Genomic DNA, 7046 nt, shown 5'->3' on the forward strand with positions numbered 1-7046 from the left:
ATGATGATTAGTCCATAATTGACCCCCTTACCCTTTCAATATGATCCCATCCAAAAAATGACTTTAACGACCATTATTTCTCTTAAAAATACGATTTTATAAGTAAGTTTCTTACGAGCAAACATCTATCTACCGAATTTTACGAGGATCGTTCTGCAATTGACAATACCCCTTATATCAGGTCCCCTTTAGAAATTGACTTCAATGCTCACTACTAGCTTTAAAATTCGATACAAGTAAGTTTCTTATGAGCATAAATCTCACTATCGAATTTTATGAGAATCGTTTCGTAAGACCTGGTTCACACTAGGAAACTTTTTTTGGGAAACTTTTGATTTCTGTGTGCGAGAGAAAGAGTAAAAAATATCAACCATCTCTTTCTCTCACACACAAAATCAAAAGTTTCTCAACAAAATTTTCCCAGTGTAAACCAGGTCTAATTGACCCTACCCTCATACAAGGCACCATTTGAGTATAGCTATGATATTCGTTACACTGAAGTAAGTTGCTTACAAATCTAATAATTATCATATCAAACTTATGTTTTATAGGAGAGGATTCCATTTACTGCATGTGGTTTGATAGTGGATATTGTTTAAATATGTATTGTACATTTCTCGAAAAATATCAGGGGGATTACTCCGTATTTCGATTCGAAAGAAAAAGTTTTAGAAACACAATGTCTTAAACATACAAATTCGAAAGGTTTTTTATTCAAATAAAGTAACCCCAAGGTACTTAAACAAATATATTTGAAAGTCCTTTATGATGAAACTTGATTTTGGTACTTTTTTTAAATGGTACTTTTTCAATTTTCTATAACATTATGCTAAAGCACATGAAATTACACACTCTTGAGTCGTAAGAAAAAACTTCTTGTTACTTTTTTGTCCAATAACAGAAGACTTTTTGGTTACTTTCCGTCCTCAAAATAGTACCTTTCGATTATTCTGTAATAGTTTACGTATGTTTGTATGTTAGTAAATTGAAAATTAAACGATTTTTTCTCTAATATAAATTTTCATTAAAACAACACTTACCTTAAAATATTTTGTAATTTTTTTTTGTTTAAGAAAACTTTTGCAACATAATTTCTTTAAATACAGTTTGTTTTTCAAATATTTTATTTCAACCACTTTGCACTCTATACACTTGTTGCAACATTTAAATTTTTAATTCCATTTAATATTTTAATTATTTTGTTTTTTAATGACCTTTAAATATTATTGTTAATTTTAGCAAAATCATAAAAATTAATAACCGTATAAATGACAAAATATATGCAAAAAAAATTGATAAAATAAGGCATAAAAATAAAAAACACCCACAAAAAAAACAAAATTATAGAGTTAATTAGGGATTCATAAAAACATTTTTATTAAATTAAAAAAAAGAAAAAACTATAATTTAATTTAACACTTTGGTTTTATTTAAATTGGTTAAACAAATATTTTTTTGTTTTTTTATGAAATTTCTATAAATTCTAGTTTAAAATGTATTTTAAATTTATTTTAAATTGTATATAGGATGGACAGACAGCAGCAGCATATTTTTTGGAAAAATCACTCATGTGAAAATTTCCAAAAAAAAAAAACGAAAATGAAAACAACAAATTTTGTTAGAATTGACCACTTGTTAGCGGTTTTTTAACCACTATTTATAATTGTTGTTGTTTTTTAGTTGGTTCGTTTGTTTATTTGTTTGTTTTCTTAAACAAGATTATGTAATTTGTAGTGCAGCAATATTTTAGTTAAAAAAACCGTTGTTTTAAGTCGTTTTTAAAGTTTTTCTCCTTGTTAACACTTTGTTATAAGTTGGCTTAAAAGCGCTTCTTTGCTTCTTTAAGTAAATTCAAAACGTTTCTTGGCACGTACCGTTTAAGTGTGAAACGAAGCGCAGAATTATCTATATTTATAAAGATTTTCTTCTTCAGTCACTGAGAGAGTTTTTCATGGTTTCAAATATCTTTTTGATCATACTCATTGGGTGCTAAAATAAATTTAGTATTTCACCTGAGTTAGTTAGAAGTATGTTTTTGTTTTACGCTAAATGTAATTGTTAGTAGTTTTTAGTACAAACTACATTTAGTACTCAATTTGAGGAGTAAAGTTTTAATTTTTGAAAGGAAATACTCTGAGAGCGTAACAAAATGGATTAATATTTTTACTTGGTTTCAAATCATGGAGACAGGAATGGAAAATTTACTATAAACTAGACTATAGACTAGACTATAGACTAGACTATAGACTAGACTATAGACTAGACTATAGACTAGACTATAGACTAGACTATAGACTAGACTATAGACTAGACTATAGACTAGACTATAGACTAGACTATAGACTAGACTGTAGACTAGACTATAGACTAGACTATAGACTAGACTATAGACTAGACTATAGACTATACTGTAAACTGGGCTAGACTATAGACTCAACAATAGACTATATTATAGACTGGAGTAGACTATCGAATTTTAAGCGAATATGAACATTTAGGAATTTTTCGTTCAAAAAAGTGCTGTAAGTATCACAATAGTACTAAATTTTCCATGCCTGCATAGATTTTGTGCTGAGAGTTTATCCAAAACGGTTTTGATAACTAATAAAAGTGTATGACTTTTATTAGTTATCAAAACCGTTTTTGTTTTTTTGCTCTTACAAAGGAACTTGATAGGAAAGGCAAAAAAGTAGAGTTAAAAGTAGTTAGTTAGTTAGTTGGTTAGTTAGTTACTTAGTTAGTCAAAACAAATATAAACCAATTTAGAGTGTAATGGTAGCCCATATAACACCCTACACTAATGCATTTGTTATAAGTAATTGTTAAATGCCTTACCTTATGAAACATTTAAGAAATTTTTTGTTTTATTTCCGAACAATTTAATACTAATCATAACGTTGAAGCCCCATTAAGGCCTTGATCGATGTCATAAGTTTTCCATTTAATAGGCTAAATTTCATCAAATTTTCGATTGTGCTGCTGAAAGTGATTTTAAGCCGATTGGCATAATTTAAACTGGGTGTAGAACCAATACCTTGGAGTGTTACAAACATTAAAGCAAAATAATAATACCTCCACTATAGTGTGCAAAAGTTATTATAATTTTAACATTAAATTTTAATTTATTTCTAAGTGAACTTCGCAAAAGTAGTAAATGTTCTCCCTTTTAAAGTTGGGTATAAGAATTGCATTGCTAATTAGTTTTTTTTTTCCAGTATATTTGACATTAATTTCGAATACATTTATTAAGGATCATTCAATCAGCATACCAATGGAAATAAATTAACAGATTGTCTTTGATATATTTATCCTAGGGCCTATAACAAACAAAATGAATTATTTATGGGTGTAATGAAATTACAAAAGGAATATAGAAAAAGGTGTTTCATTTACTATACCATATTAAAATAGTAGTAGTTGTAGTAGTAGAAGATACACGCAGAAAATGTGAATTGCACAAAGAGAAAAGCAGAGCAAGTTGCCTAATAAATGATTTAGTTGCTGTAAGTTAAGTTTTAAAAACAAAATAGATGAAAAGTGCAAAAATTTAACTAAATTATTAAAAAAGATCTCTGGGGTATTATTCATAATGTTAAAATTATTTAATTTAATTATTTGTTAAATAATTTTTAAATTTAGTTATTGTGTTGGTATTGCACTTAAAATCTAAAAAAGAGATTTTTAATTTATAATTCTCGTTTATATTTTATTTATCAGTGTATTTTTAGAAACATTTAACATTTATTAAACTTTCAATTTACGTATAAATATTCATGTGTACTTGTGTTTCTGCAAGTGATGCTGTTATCATTGCGATACGTACATACATACATACATATTGAATGTATTTCTGCCACTGTATAATTGCTGTAGCAGAGCTGTTTTAGCAGGGTTTAAGAAAATTAAGAAAACGTTAGGAAAAAGTGCAAGAAAATTGATAGCAAAAATAACACGTTTTCATGACAGCTAATGTAGATAAAAGTGCCGGTTTTGCTGTACTTAAGCAGTTATTTAAAAGAAATTGAAAAAAATCAATATCAAATCAAAATGTATAGAAAACAGAAAATTGAATTGCAGACACAACTTCTAATGACTATGAAAAATAAGTAAAAGAAGATCAATTGAACGACAATCCAATGTTAAAAGCATTATTTCAAGAAAGTTTTTTTCTATTAGGAGTTATATCTGAATAAAATATTAATAATGAATTGAAAACATTTTTATTTTTTAAAATCGGTTAAAAATTGCCTTATTTATTTAAATTATAGTAAAACGTCTTACTTTTCAATGTATTTTTAGTATACCGACGCCTAAAAGCATGCCATCCAAATTTAAAAATTCAAAAAGACAACTAAAACTTCTTCACAATTTAAGAATTTTTTTTCTTTTCTTGAAACATCATCTACTTGGATCCATTAATTTGAAATTTTTTAACTCAATTCAAACTGTACTCATTGAGAGATCATTTTCAATCCCAAAAATTGTGATAAAAAACTAAAATAAAATTTTTTATAAATGAGTGATCGATACTTAAATCAAGTTTCCGTGCAATTAATAAACATGTTCAGTTAGTTTATCACGCTGCGAAAGAGGCACTCATGAGCTCTTTGGAATCTTTGTGATGTGATTAACATAAGGGGAAAAAGAAATATACACGCATGGTACCAAATTGATACCAACGTGTTGACAACGGATTGTTGGTCAATAGTTAGCTTAGGACGTTTGTAAACATTACTGTCTTATTCAAAGACATTTATCAAAGGTTTATTGAACAAATTTTATATGAAAATTTGATTTATAAAGCTTTGATAAAAGTTTATGAATAACACAACGGTTGTGTATAAAATTTCTGTTTCGACAACGAGTATTGTTATTGAAAAACTATAAAAACTCAATTTGGTACAAGGTGTGTATATATCATTTTTTGTCTGTGTAAGAGATTATAAGTCAAAAGATGAAAGTTGAGAGAGAGAGAGAGATTTATAACTCTGAAGTATCCTTCCTATGTCCCTCATGTGAGAAGCGGATATTCCCTAATGCTAGACAGAATCAGTGTTTTATCATTATCTCTTCTAGATCAGTCCTAGTTTTATTTACAATACCCTCTAATGAGAACACCTCCCTTGTTGTCCTATTTCACGGTGATCTTTTTCTACCACTGTGTTAAATTCTCTGACGAGTCACCACCGCTCCATTGTGCATCTTACAATTTACTTAAACGTGCACTTTGCTCTCTGATCGAGACGCAAAAACATCACTTCCGTTTACAACCAAGCAAATGGGATGTCCTCTATTGAGTCGGTAGACCGATGTACGAATCCATCAAATAAGTCACACTCATAGAGAACAACATCAGGCACACTTATCCACGCTTAGACCTACTGTCACTCTTCTTATCCCGAAAAATAGACTTCACCGAGCATCTCTCTTTTAACTGCAACTCACTCTAGTTTAGGTTTAAACTACAACTACTACGAGGATACCGTAAGAACCAATTGGCCAGCCGTTTATGTGGTTCTCTGGTTCGACCCTATTTCAAATCTTTTCAAGGAAAGCCCGAGGACTAAAGGTACTGGTAGCACCTCTTTAGCCCAGGACAGCAATACATAAGATGATGGTCGTTCATCATGTAAACATGATGTAGAATTAATTTTGAAAGTAATTCTCGCTCAAAATTCTAGAATAAAAATGCCCCTCTCGTTGGAATCTTTCATGTATACGAATAGGCTTTGTGAAGGCCAATCTTACTACAGTCCCGCATTTTCCGAAAGGATGAAACCAAACTTTCTCTGTAGAAGAGGCTTGCGGTTGCAATATGATCCATGTCCATTTAATCTGTGATTGCATTCAATCTTTGGGTATACAACTATCAGAAAGATATCTTGGCCTGAACTTGACTACATTCATTACTGATTCTGAAGGTAACCCCGACTTTTAAGTCTGTAATGAAAATTTCTTCACTGCTTCTCCTCGTTTAAAGCCTTCCGTGTATAGAGATAGACTTTCTACACTTCCGTCTTTCTATAGCCTACAAGCTCTTGTCTGGTGAAATAACTTGGGAATATAATAATCAAAATTGTAGTTTTTATGGCTGATATCTCGGCCTGAGTTGGACATATAGTCATTACAGATTCTGAAAGTAATTCTAACTTTTAATACGATGATTAAAAAGCCTCCCCTTCTTTTCTCCGTTTTACGTCTTCCGTAGATAGGGTTTGTGGATACATTTTTTCCTAAAGTCTCTCATTTTCCGAGATGAAAAAAACATTTTCTGTGGAGAAAGAATTTGGATATTGATATTAATAATATTAATATCCTCTCGCTAATACTTGCATGTTCATATGATCTGTTCATCAATATGTGAGTGACATTTTTATACCCATCATCAAAAAAGATTGATATTGATTTTGTTATTATGTTTGTAACACATCGAAATATTGATCATAGATCCGCAAAGGTATATACATATTTTCTGGGTCCCTATTAAATTCTTAGACGATCTAGCAATGTCTGTCCGTACGCCCGTCCGTCCGTCTGTATGTCTGTCTGTCTCTTCATAGCACGGTAGAGTCCGAACGGAAAGAGCTAGAGGTTTTTAAATTTTACAGAAATATTGTTCTCACTAACACGTCTATTGGAATCCTATTTGGCAAAGGCAAAGTTGTTGCTTTCAAACCCAGCAAAAATAAATCTAAGTACTTCTAAAAAAATAACATCTATCTCCAATTCTAAAGTAGCAATTACAGATTTTTTTAACATTCTGTGGAAGTGAATTTTAATGACTTCCGAAGAAGCGAAAATAGTTATATTATTCCTATTTTGAATATATTGTTTTGTTCTTACATTTTTGTGAGATAAAAATTTTATTTTTGGGCTTCTGTTTTATTAATTTAAGTAAAATTATTTGTATTCTATAATAAAACAATTTCATTTCTGAATAACTTCCAAAAAACAGCATAAAAGTTACTACTTCAGAAGTAGTGAATTTGAAATTAAATAAAAAGGACATGCCTCCTATGACAAGCCTGTGTTAAAATCATCACTTC

At 29.7% G+C, this 7046-nt stretch overlaps 1 protein-coding gene across 3 annotated transcripts in view; it reads right to left on the minus strand.

Annotated features, from left to right (window-relative positions):
* The window catches only part of LOC111687941, a 43061-nt gene that overhangs the window by 19691 nt on the left and 16324 nt on the right, over positions 1-7046 (minus strand). For 2 of the 3 annotated variants that reach the window (XM_046950990.1, XM_046950988.1), the window contains exons 1-2: positions 1630-1870; positions 1041-1214 (exon numbers count right to left, since the gene is read on the minus strand). The exons of the other annotated variant lie outside the window; for it this stretch is intronic. The gene's annotated coding sequence lies outside the window, so the exon portion shown is untranslated. Of the gene's footprint in view, positions 1-1040; positions 1215-1629; positions 1871-7046 lie in introns of those variants that run through there. 3 annotated transcript variants of the gene reach the window in all.

This window comes from Lucilia cuprina, chromosome 5 (genome assembly GCF_022045245.1).
Source record: "Lucilia cuprina isolate Lc7/37 chromosome 5, ASM2204524v1, whole genome shotgun sequence".
NCBI lineage: Eukaryota > Metazoa > Arthropoda > Insecta > Diptera > Calliphoridae > Lucilia > Lucilia cuprina.